The sequence below is a fragment of the Mustela nigripes genome, chromosome 4 (genome assembly GCF_022355385.1).
Source record: "Mustela nigripes isolate SB6536 chromosome 4, MUSNIG.SB6536, whole genome shotgun sequence".
Classification (NCBI taxonomy): Eukaryota; Metazoa; Chordata; class Mammalia; order Carnivora; family Mustelidae; genus Mustela; species Mustela nigripes.
This window is the reverse complement of record NC_081560.1, coordinates 66,581,685-66,597,289: the sequence shown is the minus strand read 5'-3', so window position 1 is coordinate 66,597,289 and position 15,605 is coordinate 66,581,685. Positions and strand designations below refer to the sequence as shown.

The 15,605-nt window shown below is 39.3% G+C and overlaps 1 long non-coding RNA gene across 4 annotated transcripts in view; it reads left to right on the top strand.

The window, feature by feature from the left end:
• Nucleotides 1-15,605, top strand: part of LOC132015068 (uncharacterized) — a 49,266-nt gene that overhangs the window by 13,005 nt on the left and 20,656 nt on the right. The window contains exon 4 of one of the 4 annotated variants that reach the window (XR_009403537.1): nucleotides 1,597-1,683. The exons of the other annotated variants lie outside the window; for them this stretch is intronic. This is a non-coding gene — a long non-coding RNA (uncharacterized LOC132015068). Of the gene's footprint in view, nucleotides 1-1,596; nucleotides 1,684-15,605 lie in introns of those variants that run through there. 4 annotated transcript variants of the gene reach the window in all.

Below are 15,605 nucleotides of genomic sequence, written 5' to 3'. Positions count from 1 at the left end.
CTACAGAGCTCATGGCATCAAAGGACCAGTGTTATTCCCTTCATAACTCCTTCCATGGTGTTTCGTTCTACAAACCTTAAGAGGGCTCCTCTTCCTGTTTAAATGGCAGATTATGATTTGGTACCTCTCCCGTGGCAACTTAAGAGAAAAGAGCTGTTACGCAGTACAGACTCACACAAGCACTGATCTACCTCAACCTCCTTGTGAGTCTGAAGAATTAGTCACTGTGGATCTTCATTACAACACAGCTAATGAGTAAATAAAATCAAGAGGGAAAAGGATAATTTGGTTAAATATACACTGGGGATGGAAAAACAGACAGGGACATTAATCCTACTTACAGGGTTTGGCTTCAAATCAAGTCACATCATGACTAGTTATCAGCTGCTATTAAACATAATCATCAAAGATTTCACTACAAAACTCTTCAGTTTGGTCAGATGCTGGGAGAACCAGGATATAAGTGTATTTAGGTACCAGTGCCAGTTTTTGGTAAAATTCACAGTAATGGGAAGTCCATTATAGGTTTCTCCACAGGCCTTTGTCTAAATAGAAAATCAACCACCATAATCAACAAAGATGGGTTGATCCTATTGCCTACTTCAAAGCTTTTAGTGGATGTTCTTTAGCAACTTCCTCCTGCTTGGTCTAAAGTCAAAGGTCACTTTCTGAGGGCAGGTGTGTTCAACAAGAAAAGAGCTGCGTGACACACTCTGTATAGAAAATTCTCAGCAGCATGAGATTCAATGTTTTATAACCCTGAAGTGCAATGAGTGCATTCTAGGCAGTGAAGGAACAGTTTATCAGGAATTTCTTTAATAAATATTAGCCTTGTAAAAATTTGAGAATACCAAACCAAATCAACACATACTTTTTCTTTTAAAAATGATTCATTTGCTTATTTGAAAGAGAGCATGCACAAGCAGAGGGAAGGGAAGAGAGAAACAGAAGGAATCTCAAGCAGATTCCCTACTGAGCATGGAGCCAACCCTGGAGCTCAATTCCAAGTTCCTAAGATCATGACCTGAGCCAAAATCAAGAGTTAGATGCTCAACTAACTGAGCCTCCCAGGCACCTCTCAACACATACTTTTCAAATTCTTCTGTAAAAGACATAAACATCAGCTGTCTGCTGGGTTGGACCCAGGAGGAGCTGGCAGTCATGTGGAAAAAGGCAAAATAGAAACATTGGCATGTGTCTTCAAAGCACTGCATTTCTATCCTCTCTTTTCTCCTCACACCTCTGATCTCATTTCCATCTTCCTTACTCTCAGCAGATATCTTGCCTCTGAATTCACAGAGAAAAGAGAAGCCATTAAATAGCCCTTACCTTCCTACGAATAAAGAAAAATCTTTCAAAATCTACCTGCATCTGTGTCTATCCTCCATTTTTCCTCTTTCATACTGGCAAAAATGACCTTCTCCTCTCAAAGGCCCTTTGCTCTCTGTGTTCTCTGGACCCTCCCTTCTCAGCAACCTGTCTAGTGATTCCCTCATGTCTACTCATTTTCAAAGTGAGTTTATCTACTCCCATGACTTCAGTACATTTGTGTCTATGCATGACTTTTCTGAAGTTCTAGATTACTTTTTTTGACAGCTCTACTTGAATAAACCACTGAACAGGAGCTAAATGTGTGAACTTTACATGAATACCACTGCCTTACTGGTGTTTCCAACCTCAGCAACCACAGCCCTCCATTCAGCTGCTCAACCCAATTATCTGGACAACTTGGTCACACTTCCCTGATTCTTGCCTCCATGTCTAATAAATTACCAAGTTCCAAAATATGATTCAGATTTACTCTCTCTGATTCCACTATCATCACCATAGAACCATCCACAGCCACTGCTCACTTCGATACCGCAATGGCTTCCTAACTCATCTCCTGTATTCATTTCTGCTCATGCTCTGCAATCCATTCTGCATATAGTAGCTTCTCGCTCCTTTTTTGATACAAAACAAAACAAACCCATCAAGCCACCATTCCTCAACTCAAATCTGCTCAGTGGTTTTTCACTGCTCATGGTGTTGGCATAAGGCACATAGTTCTGCTGAGCTGAATCCATGCACCATTCCAGTCTCTTTTTGATTCCCTCCCAGTTCCCTCAGTGGCTTTCTTTGATCCTTGAATAGGCCTGGTTACTCTCATCAGGCACCTAAGGGAAAATCTCACCCTTACTGTTAACCTAACTCCTATTCCCCTTTAAGATCAAAGTTCAAATGTCTTCATCAGACAAAAATACTCCCCAATCCTCATTTCTCCACTCTACTCACCCCCCTTTAAGTTAGATTCTACTCTTAGAATATGTTCAACTTTTTATTCCTTGTGGTCACCATAATTACATTGTCATTTTTGTTCATGACTATTTCTCCTGTATTTATGAGGGCATTGTCTGGCAAAAAGTAGATGCTCACTAAATGTCTGAATGATGATGTGAATGTATGTTATGAATGAAAAGCATTATGTTCCTAAGTACCATTTTTATAAAATTTTTCCTTTGCTTTTTTTTTTTTTTTTTGAGAGAGAGTACATATGTGCCCTGGTAAAAGGGGGGCATCAAGGGGGAGAGAAGGAGAATCTTAAACAGGTTCCATCCCTAGCACAGAGCTTGATGCAGGGCTTGATCCCATGATCCTGAGATCATGGTCTGAACTGAAATCAAGAGTTGGACACTTAACAGACTGAGCCACCTAGGCACCCCCTTTTTATAATTTTTATAATCAAGTAGGAATTCACTCAAAAAGACCTCAAATAGTGATTTGAAATAGGAGCTAAAGTATATGTGTGTGTGTATATAAATACACATACATATATATACACACAAATAAAGAATATATGGATATGTACATATGTGTATATATCTGCATATATGTATGTGTACATTATATATGTTATGTTATATATTATTTTATATATGTATATGATGTATAATATATGTATATATGTAGATATACACATATATGTATATATGTGTATAATGTATAATATATGTATATATGTGTGTGTGTATATATACATATATATATCTGTATCCATCCTATTCTTCTTAAGAACCATTCTTTTTATTAAGCCCATGCCAAGTTGCATTATAAATTAGTGGTGTGAGCAGCAAAGTGAAGTTCTGCATTTCCTGGTAGAGATAGAGAGCTTAGGGCTTCCTATCAGGTGATAAACATACTGGGAATTTCCCTTACTCAGTAACTAAATGCCTGCATTGTGTGCCAGTCCATATGAGATAGCAAACAATGCCTTGTGTGGTTCTGGGAAACTGCTTTTTCTTCCTGTGATCAGCCTTTTGATCAATCAAAAATAAAGACAGTCTCTATCACATACTTTCCCTGCCTTAAAGGGTAGAAAGAACATTGGTGGATTTCTCTAATTCATCATAGCAATTTATCTCAATGTGTGGACCCCAGACCACCTGCCTCAGAATAACAAGTAAAGCAGGTATAAAAGAAAGTTCTCACATTCCTCCAAACATCTATAACCGTTTGTGGAATCTTAACAAATTTGCAAGTGATTCTATGCCTTTAGAAATTTGAGAGTAAGTGACCTAGAGATAGTCAGTCCCTGCAGAAAGGGATATACAAATTTTCGTTTCAGTTGAACAGCTTCTCAGTTCTGATTCACAGACCTGTACCCCTAGGGATAAAAATATATGTTTATAAAAAATAAAAAATTAAATAAATAAATAAATAAATAAATGTGGAAAAAAATAAAAATAAAAATAAAACAAAACAAAAAAAAAACACAAAATCTTTTAAGAACCACAGAGGACACACTAACAGCAACTTCTTGCTAAACACGTCTCCAAAGGCAAGGGGAAAAAAGCAAAAATGAACTATTAGAATTTCATTAGGACAAAAAGTTTTTGCACAGCAAAGGGAACAGTCAAAAAAACTGAAAGCAACCTATGGAATGGGAGAAGATATTTGCAAATGTCTTATATAAGGGGCTAGTATCCATAAAGAACTTAATCAAACTCAACAATCCAAAAAACAAAAAACTCTAGTCAAAAAATGGGCAGAAGATATGAACAGAAATTTCTTCAAAGAAGACATATGAATGGCTACAGACATATGAAAAAATCTTCAACGTCACTCATCATTAGGGAAATAAAAATCAAAACCACAATGAAATACCAGTCAGAATGGCTAAAACTATCAACTCTGGAAACAACAGATATTGACAAGGATGTGGAGAAAGGGGAACCATCTTACACTGTTGGTGGGAATGCAAACTGGTACAGCCACTCTGGAGAACAGTATGGAGGTTCCTCAAGAAGTTAAAAATAGAGCTACCCTACAATCCAGCAATTGAACTACTAGCTATTTATCCAAAATATATATTAGAAGGGGCACCTGCACCCCAAGGTTTATAGCAGCAATATCCACAAAGGCCAAAATATGGAAAGAGTCCAGATGTCCATCAACAGATGAACGGATAAAGAAGATGTGGTACACACACACACACACAGAGGAATATTACTCAGCCATCAAAAAAGAATGAAATCTTGCTATTTGCAACAATGTGGATAGAACTAGAGGGTATTATGTTGAGCGACACAAGTCAGTCAGAGAAAGACAAATACCATATTATTTCACTCCTATGTGGAACATAAGAAACAAAACAGATGAACATAGGGGAAGGGAAGGGAAAAAATAAAGTAAGATTAAAACAGAGAGGGAGACAAACCATGAGAAACTCTTAACTATGGGAAACAAACTGAAAGTTGCTGGAGGAGAGGTGAGTAGGGCTATGGGGTAACTGGGTGATAGGCATTAAGGAGGGCACATGATGTGATGAGCACTGGGTGTTATATGTAACTAATGAATCACTAAATTCTACTCCTGGAACTAATAATACAGTATATGCTAACTAATTAGAATTTAAATAAATTTTATAAAAAGAACCACAGAGCTATAGACAGCAGCTTACTTTAGGTTACAATCTGAGTTTTTTAGAAAGAAAAATATAACATTTTCCACCCACCATGCTCGAACCTAATCCCATTAACTAGAGCATTGAGATGAAAGACAGCGAGCAGCTGGGACATGGGGCTGCACACTACCTGGAGAAGGAAATGTGGTAGCAGGGCACAAAGGAAGTGTAGTTCAGCAGGCAGGATAGAGAACCCTTCATAAATGATAAAACCTTAAGCAACAGGAAGTGGTAGAGAAGAATCTATGGTCCCAAGAAGTGGAAAAACTTAGTGATAGGAAATGACAAGCAGGAACTATTTGGAGATGCAGATAGAAAAACAGGCAGAGAGGGGCACCTGCATGGCTCAGTCTGTAAACTGTCTGCTCTTGATTTAGACTCAGGTCAGGATCTCGGGATCCTGGCATCCAGCCCCTGGGTGGGCTCACACTCAGCCCTGAGTCTGCTTGAGGACTCTCCCTTTCCCTCTGTCCCCCTGTCTTCACAGGTGTATAAAAGCTCTCTTTCAATAAAATGAATAAATCTTTAAAAAAAAAAAAAGAATGGAAGAAAAATGGGCAGGAAGTCAATGCAGGAGGACATGGTGTCACATTATATTTATAATAGAATCTACTACCAGCCCTTTACCTCAAGCAGCCCTCAAGAACACCTGACCAGAAGCTATAAAAGTTCCGCCTAAGGAGCTAACCTACATGAATTTTATAGAGTAGCAGGCTAATCAACTTACACAAAATGGGTGAGTTCATCAGTGGAGTTGTAGATTATCAAAAGGTGGTTTATTGACAGTTTAAGTAAACATATATTTACCTATAATAAACATAGCCACAGACTGTGCAAGCACATTCAGTATCTTATAACAAATATGTTTATAAGACTTGTATTTATACAAGCTTCATGGTTAAAGGTTACATTCTTATGAAATTAAACATTAATGAATCAACATTAAAGAGAAGAAATAATTCATGATAATCAGAAACAGACTATGAATAGACTTAAACTTGAATAAGACCTTACCCATCTCTCTCCTAAGATGCTCTTTGTTGATGTACTTTAGAGGCCACTGGGACATACACGTCATACCTGTCTGTTCCTTATTTCAGGAAACTGTAAACTGTCTGCTCTTGATTTAGATTAACCATATTTGCTTCCTCAAAGGTCTCTCATCAAATACTGTTGTGACTCATAGTTGTTTTTTCTTCGTTTTTAACCGAACCTGAATCTCAGTTTTAGGTTCAAAATGCACTCACTAATATGCACTCAGTTTTAAAGAAGACTAACAAGACCAAGGCAAGGCACCCCATTCTTGAATTATATAGGCTCACTGGGCAAGAGGCTGAGCTCACAGGGACAAGACAGGAAATGTAGTAGGAAATTGCTGTTAAGAGGCATACAAAAAGCAAAACCACAGCCCAAAGAAGACAAGGCTCTACTCACCAGAGTGAGAATCAAAGGTAACAGTAGTGCTATGAAAAGAATTTGAGGTTGAGCCCTGAGTGTTAAGCTAGAATTTAAACCCTCCCAAGGTCAAGACTAGTCACTGAATGGAGACAAGGATTAACCTTAACAAAAATCAGGCAGATCCTAGCACTGTTCATCTACCTTTCAACTTTTTAGCCAAAGGTGGTAAGAAATATAAAATTTTAATAAATTGAGTATGGATGCCATATATATATGCACATAAACACTCGGGCACACATTTCAGGTGACTATGACCAACTGCGATAGATCCTCATCGTGCCCTATCCATCTCAGCCAGTACCGACCACCCATTAATCATATACGGAATGACAAAACAAACTGAGGGTTGCTGGGGGGAGGGGGGTTGGGAGAAGGGGGGGTGGGGTTATGGACATTGGTATGTGCTTTGGTGAGTGCTGTGAAGTGTGTAAACCTGGCGATTCACAGACCTGTACCCCTGGGGATAAAAATACATGTTTATAAAAAAATAAAAAATTAAAAAAAAAATCATATACGGAATGCCCAATAAAAGCCAAGCCAAGGACATGAAAAGGAATTGCCTAAGTCCCTTACTTTCCGTTCAAAATTGTGCTTTGTTCCTGATACCTTTTAAGTTATGTATTTAGTTTTCAACACTGAAACTGACCTCTGGACCTCTGACCTAATTCTCTGACTTTGACCTGTCATTCTGCCATCTCCTCACACTTCCTTCAGATAAGACACCTAACTCTTTGAAATGTAATCATTTGGTTAGGCCGGCTCTAGCCTTCCACAAAGGAGATTCAGAAAGAGTAGAAGAGACACAGAAAGGAATAGATACAAGATAATGGACTCAAATGGAACCCAAGACCAAGCAGGAGGGAACAGCTGGAGACATAATATAACTTCATATACCAGGAGTCTAGGCAATGCTATGAGTCCATAACAGGGCTAGCATTCAACATCAGTGAAATATAGAGGCACCAAATGGTTTGGTAAAATGGTGGACCAGGAAATCACACCATCAGTTGGAAGAACAGGTATGAGAAAAAGAAGTAAAACAAAACAAAACAAAACAAAAACATATAAAATGGATTCTTTCCATGCATTAGCTGGCAGGAGGTGCCAGACACCATCCAGTCTTAGAGGCACACTTAGGATTCTGCATCTTACCCTGATGCCAATAGGATGCCAGTAAAGCGTGCTGAACAGGAATGAGGCACTGCTATGGGACACCTGGGTGGCTCAGTCAATTAAAGCATCTGACTCATGATTTCAACTCAGGTGATGATCTCGGGGAGGGCACCTATCTGCCTGCTCAGCCAGGGGTCTGCTGAAAAGTCTCCCTTTCCCTCTACCTTTCCCCCTGCTCATTAATAATAAAAAAATAATAAAAACCACTGATAGGTTTTTTGTTTGTTTGTTTTGGTTTTGGTTTTGTTTTGTTTTGTTTTGTTTTTTGTCAAATCGCAAAGCAGTCAGGACGTTTGTTCCTATGATTTCTCCAAGAGATGGGGAACAGGCTTTACACAGCAAAGGGAGCAGTACAAGAACCAAAAACCATAAGCTACTTCCTACAGTTCCAAAAAGTTGAAAAATGGAGCATACACTTTATTTTTTACACAGAAAAAGTTACTGTCTGCGTGTTATGGGGCCATGGCCACAAAAGACTCAAGTTTCAGGTGCAGGTGTATAATCATTGGCTTTGAGTTCACCATTCCTGGTACCTTCCCTGTGGGGAAGGAAGAAGGGTAAGTGTACAAATCTGAACATCGCCACACGCACACGTCTTGAAGAAAAGATGAGGCAGATGTCATTTTCTGGGGGTAGGATACTTCTGGACTTTAGGAAGTTAAATTGAACCCAAGCATTATTTTCTAAATGTCACTTCTCATTGTCCAGTCCATTTTACTGCTCTAGGCACAGATCATTTTTAATAATGAGTAATATGCAGGGTAAAGGACAATTATAGTCCAGAGGTCTTACAAATCAAAGGAATTACACAGATAAAATCCCTGAAGCGAGTCCATGAATCCATAAGTTATGAAATTCAATTTGCTTAAAATGTCACCAATTCATCATCTCCAGTTTTGGAGTTTAGGAGCTAAGTCACAGCAGCTCTAGAGAGCAGAATTCCCATCCCAGGCACCACTTTACCCAGCCTGCTATTCTGAGACCTTTTCCCTCCAAATCTAGGTTTCACTGTTCTTTAAAGTTCCCTAGGTGCTGCGTAAATGCATTAGTAACAAGGCAACAATTCCCCCCAAACAAAGCTTTGTTTGAAGTGCCACAGACTTCGCTGCTTCAAAGTCTTAAACCAATTTGACTTAATTTCTGGGGCATAAAACAGAAGGAAGCAGGCTCCACTTTTTTACTGACGAGCAGCCCTTTTCAAGGAGCCTAATGTATCCAACCACAGCCCCTTAGTGCCACGTATTTCCATTATAGTACTTTCTAAATAACACTGTGATGGCCCACAGAGCCATTAAAATGCCCCCTTTTGAAGCAGGTTACTGAAATCCATTACTATAATGTGTTTTTCCCTACCACCCTCCTGGTATAAATTGCTATCCCTTGGGCCAGGATTTAAGATTATTGCATGCACACACAAATAATGCATTAAAAATTCTGACTTAATTAATGAATTAATCTTCCTTTTTAAAGGAAAAGCATTAATGCTATATGTTTTCTAAAATGACATGAAACGATGTTATCTGTTACAATAATATAACCAATGACTATACATTAGATTTTAGAAGTCTTTTTCTATTTCCTAGAACAGGGTATCTGAAAACCCAGCCAGGGCTAGAACCCTTTTTTGTTTGTTTGTTTGTTTTCTCTATTGGTCAATAGCCTAACAGGACACCAACAAGAATCTCATCAATTCAGGGAAACTGTATCCCTATTCTGTGTCCTAATGGTTACTTCCCCATGTTAGGAACACGCACCTCATTAATTGCTTGATGTAGACCTACAGAGTACATCCTAGGGTGTGTGTGTGTGTGTGTGTGTGTGTGTGTTAAAGATATTTATTTGACAGAGAGAGAGAGAGAGTGCACAGAGAGTGGCAGAGGGTTGGACATGGGCTGCGCTTGATCCCAGGACCCTGCGATTAAGACCTGAGCTGAAGGCAGATGCTTAACCGACTGAGCCACCCAGGAACCCCCTAGGATCTGTGTTTCTTAAGCACATGTCAAATGTTTCCTTTATTCCACTTCCATGCTATCTCCTGCTTAGGATAACAGATCACCTCTAGACAAACCAAGAGCCCTCCAGTCAATGTTTTGGGATGAATCCTAAAAAAAATCCCATGAAATTAGGGCTTCTAATTGTTTCTCTCAAAATATACAATAGTCGTAATTATAAATCACAATCCTAAATCAACTTCAACTTCTAAGGTTGCCCAACAAATGATCCTAAGTGTCAGAAGTTTGGGGATTTTATTTTAGCTTTTTAATTAAATGACATTGTGATTCAGGATACTGAGTCCCTGGAGAAGCAAGAAGGGGAAAGAATTCTCAAGAGGCTCACAAGCGGTTTCAAAGATAATGATTAATGTACTATTTCTTAAACTGGGTACCAGGTACCTGGATATTCACTGTATGACTAATCTTTATCTATAAAGAATATTTTGTATCTATTCAATATTTTATAAAACCAGTTTTGAGCACAAAGCAAAGTGCATGGAAATAATCCCCGTTTCAGTTTCCACGCTTGAATTGTTACAGTCTAATTGAAACAAATCAAAGATCAGTGAAATTTGACAAGTTTACTGATACTTTTGCAAGAACCCTATTGGAATAATGTTGTCTCTGAAAAAGCTTATCCCAAATTGCTATAAGGTAGAATTCTAATAATACCATCATACCTCCTATAAACATTAGGAGAGAAAAAACTATGCTTCATTTCAAAAATCTCACTTCAGGAGCACCTGGGTGGCTCAGTGGGTTAAAGCCTCTGCCTTCTGCTCAGGTCATGATCCCAGAGTCCTGGGACTGAGTCCCGCATCAGGTTCCCTGCTCAGTGGAGAACCTGCTTCCTCCTGCCTCTCTGCCTACTTGTGATCTGTCTGTCAAATAAATAAATAAAATCTTAAAAAAAAAAAAATCACTTCAGGAAAAAACCACCCACTATTTACCCCACACAGCAAATATTTGTTTATTTTACACCTTTTGAGTAGTGACCTTGTACTCCTTTACTGCAAATGCGGAGACAAATACACAGTCTCTGCCTTTAGAGAATTTACGGTTTTGCTGGATAGGAAAGACTGACAAACAACTCAGCTCATGCAAGATAACATAAAGAAGTGCTGAACAGGGGTGAAAATAGCAGGCTATGGAGTTGCCCGAGGCCTCTCTTGGCAAACAGAGCCATGATTAATTCACACTGGTCTAGGGTCAGCCCTTCACTCTTGCAGCTTCAGAATTTGATTTTATCAATGCCCTGGAGCTGATCAGATTCAGAGACATGACTCATACTCACCAACTCCCAAAAGTCAAAAGAATATAAATCAAAACGCCAATTTATAAATTTGCAATAAGAATTATGACTGCTAGGAAGAACAGATGTTCTTCATGCCAACCAGCACACATCTCTCCCTGTGCACAATCTAAATGGCAAGCCCTATACTTGGGAAACAAGTTCGTGATCCAAGAAGTCAGAAAAGTCAGCTAGTAATATAATTATGTTTTTAAAAAGTGTTACTTTGGTAACTTGGCGTGTCTAGCCACACAAAAGGGCCATGCATCAGGAAGACTGCCCATACCTGTAGTCCTAACAAGAGACTTTCTCCTCTAGACTGGACTAGGATGAACATGGCCAAAGTCTGCTTTCCTGCCCCTCTTTTTGTATGATTCTTGTGTTCTAAAGTTATGATCTTTTTTTGGTTATGTGAGAACTATTAATCAGGTTAGAGTCAAATATTCTAGTGGGGAACTCCTCAGCATCTTTGCATAGCTGTACCCTCTCCCAAAATTTAGTTTATAAGGTAATTCTCAAAGTGCTCTTTGAGATGGCTCATGAGAATGGCTGGCTGTAGGGTCCATGCAGAGCTGCCACAGGAGATGGGACCGCTATGGAAATCTGGGGTAGATCACAAGTTCCTTCAGTATCTTGAATACTATTCTAAAGAATGGCAAGCCTTTGAAAAGTTTCAGGAAGGGCTATGAGTTTTTCACCCTAAAATGAAACAATCTTTACAAATTCCTTTGGGGGGTACCTGGGTGGTGCGGTTGCTTAAGCGTCGGACTCTTGGTCTTGGCACAGGGTTGTGAGATCGAGCCCTGCATCTGGCTCCATGCTTAGCACAGAGTCTGTTTAAGATTCTCTTTGCCCGTCCCTGCTGTGCACACAGCAGTGCTCTCTCTCCGTCCCTCTCTTTCTCAGATAAATAAACATATCTCTTTTAAAAAAAAATTCCATTTGAAAACCATTTTATGGGAAAATATTTCATAATGCTGGTGACATTTCAGGTGTACTTCATTTAAGTTGTACATCATTTAATAAGAACAAGCTCAAAGGATATCATTTCTTCTCAAGGAAGAGCTAACACACAGAAAACACAACGAAATTATTTTAAACACCGCTTAGAATATTAATGCATCTCTTAGATTTGTTTCATTTAGGTCTGATGACTAAACTTTGGTTTTTGGACCAAAGCTGTCCAGTAGATCTATAATGCAAGCCATATATATAATTTAAAATTTTCCAGGAGTCCCATTAAGAAGTGCCAAAAGTAACGTGAAATTATTTTTAACTGTAAATTATATTTAATCCAATGTATCCAAAATATTATCTACACATATAATCCATACAAAAACTTGTGAATGAGATTTTTTTTTCATATCAAGTTTTTAAAAGTCAATGAACATTTTATGCTTCTAAAACATCTCAGTTCAGACTAGCCGTATTTAAATGCTCAGTTGCTACATAAAACTAATGGTTACTATATTGGATAACATAGCTCTAAGCTATCTACTGTCAATCCCAGGGTGCCTCATTGGGCATTAGGTTGAGTTTAGAGAGACTTAAGATTGTTTATGGCTACTGAGAACTGAGCGGTTGAGGCACCTGGGTGGCTTTGTCAGTTAAGTGTCTGCCTTCAGCTCAGGTCATGATCCCAGGGTATGGGGATGGAACCCCACATCAGGCTCCTTGCTTGGTGGGGAACCTGCTTCTCCCTCTCCCTCTACCTGCTGCTCCCCCTACTTGTGCTCTCTCTCTCTTGCTACCTCTTTCCCTGTCAAATGAATAAATAAAATCTTTTTAAAAAGTCTTTAAAAAAAAGAACTGAGGTGTTTTAACTTTGAATATAGCATATTATACAGTATTTACTATTTGAGGAAGAGAGAGAGAGGAAAAAAAACACGAGAATTGCTTTGAGTGGCTAACTGGTTCACTTGTAGCTAATTAGGAAAACCAGATCTCTAGGAATTATTTTTCCCTTTGGAAGAGGTTTGAAAACACAAAGGACTTCGTTCTTTGTCTGGATTTTTATAACTCCACTTGGGACATCCACGCTCAAAAGGTAACCTCTGCATGTTGAATTAGCCCCAAACTGCTAACTGAAAAATGCCCACTGCAAAAAAGATCCCACTCTTCCATACCTTCCGAACGACCTGACTGCATGTGTATCCTGATACAGATGGGCCACTCAGATAAAATACATCTTTGCTAATAACCCTCATTCTGGGAAAGACCCCAATTTAGATTCTTCTATGTAGTTAAGGGAAGGGCAAAAGTTTCTCTTGAGACTCTGGGGTCTCAAATGCCTTCAGCTCAGAATAATCTGAAGTGGAGCATCTTGGGGCAGCTTTCCCTTGGTGCCTAGAAAGGAGAGAGAGTTAGGGTGAAAGATGGCTCACCCTATTGTTTGTTTCTCTATCTGGATCATCATCAGTGAGTAGGCAATGAGGTGTCACCAATATCTGTTATCGTGGAGACGGACGGTCTTTAAAAATCACCTTCCCAGCCTTTGATGAAGGGGTTTAGATAACTGTTCTGAAATCATACAGGACACATGGTTGGGGGGCATTCAGGCAGGAGAGAAAGGAAGGGAAGGATAAAGAATTATTTTTTCTCCTCATTCACTGACTCTATGGGGAGGAAAAATACTTTTCCCCTCTGCCTTATCAAGTTCTTGGCTGAGACCCCACCCCCTGCCATTAAGAGATAGATGAAAAAGAAAAACAAACAGTTTTTCAATAACAAGTTAGTTCAAGGACTTGTATACCTCCTACATACATGGGAGAAACCCAGGAAAACTGAGTTAACTCCCAAATGGCTCAAGTTACCACTTTAAATAACATCTCCAAGACAGAAGAAAGATGTGGAGGGGCAGGGAGGGCAGAGTATGGAAAAGCATGGTACACAAGGGTAAGGCTGTTGTGCAGATGAAAGTCATTGCCTCCCTCAATGAGCAGTGTTTTTAGGGATTTAGTCAGCCTTCTCTTCCTGACACAGAAGGGGAGACACCTCTACAAAGGGGGATTTCCCTTATAAGCGTAAACATGCCTTACAAAAGGGTTAACTTCTACTTGGTTTTCAGGGCTTTTCCTGTTTCTTCAGTTTCTTAAAAAATAACCAGTTCAAGGGAATCCTTATCACAAAGGGCATATTTTGGGGTGACAGTTCTGCTCCCCTTCAACTCCTTCTCAAAACCCTCTTCCTTAATCCTTTCCCTTTGTTGCCTCCCACCCAGCCCCACTTCCTGGGCTTCGGGATTCCCCCTTCCTACTGAATTTTCTGGTTCACAGTCACCTTAAGGCTTGATAATGTCATATACTTTGGACCCCCCAGATGTCACTGGGTTTTTTTTTTTTTTAATATTTTATTTATTTATTTGACAGACAGAGATCACAAGTAGGCCGAGAGGCAGGCAGAGAGAGAGAGGAGGAAGCAGGCTCCCTGCTGAGCAGAGAGCCCGATGTGGGGCTCGATCCCGGGACTCCGAGATCATGACCTGAGCCGAAGGCAGCGGCTTAACCCACTGAGCCACCCAGGCGCCCGTCACTGGGTTTTTTTTGTTTTCTGCTTTTTTTTTTTTCCCTCTTCTGCTTGCTTACCACCACTCTTTCTCAGTGTCTACTGGCTCTCTTTGGGTGACAGAAAGGAGAGAACTCTGGCTATATGAATGTGTTGATGGAGTGGAGTCGGGGGATGTTCCATTCTAGACTTGGGCTAGTTTTATGCCAATGGAGCACTAAAGGCAACAAAATTTACCATTACAAGACTGGATTATCTCTGCCATATCTCCAGATGGTGTACATGAGAAATGCATCCTCTTTCTATTAACATATTTGACTCCAGTTCTTGCAAAGTAAAACCCTTCTCTTATTATGCTAAGAGTAGTCACTGCTTTGCTGCCCTGAATTATATAACAAGTCTGTGCATTTTTGTTCCAATCCACTTTGCCAAGTGACTTCTCTAATAGCTAGGTTTCTCCCGTTTCATTGGTCTGCAAAGCTTGGAGATTTTCAGTTCACCCTGCCATACTTCAAAACAAACAAACAAACAAACAACAACAACAAAAAAAAAAAAAAAAAAAGAAGAAGAAAGAGAAGGAAGAAAAAAAAATCTTTTTACTTAAGATAATTTTAATATAGATCTGATCCTATAATTAAGAGAGGCCTAACTAGAATAATTTGTATTAAAATCCCCTCATTTTTCTTTCTTCTAGGAAATATCCATTACAGACATATTGACTTTCAAAGCCACATAATAAAGTAACAGAAGAGTCAAATAAGATCTTTTGAAATTTTTATAGGTACAGAGTCATGGCCAAATAAAGGACAGTAATACTTAATTTATCCAATATTATGTAGAATTAGTTTTCCAGGTAGCTGTCACTTACCCTGAACCAATAAAACCTTGCTGCTTTTTTTTTTTTAAAGAATTTCATCTTTTTTTCTTTTTGTTTAAAGATTTTATTGATTTATTTGACAGAGAGAGTTCACAAGTAGGCAGAGAGGCAGGCAGAAAGAGAGGAGGAAGCAGGCTCCCTGCTGAGCAGAGAGACTGATGTGGGGCTCAATCCCTGGACCCTGAGACATGGCTTGAGCTGAAGGCAGAGGCTTAACCCATTGAGCCACCCAGGTGCCCCAAAACCTTGTTTTTTTTATTTAAATTTTTATTTTTTATAAACATATATTTTTATCCCCAGGGGTACAGGTCTGTGAATCGCCAGCTTTACACACTTCACAGCACTCACCAAAGCACATACCCTCCC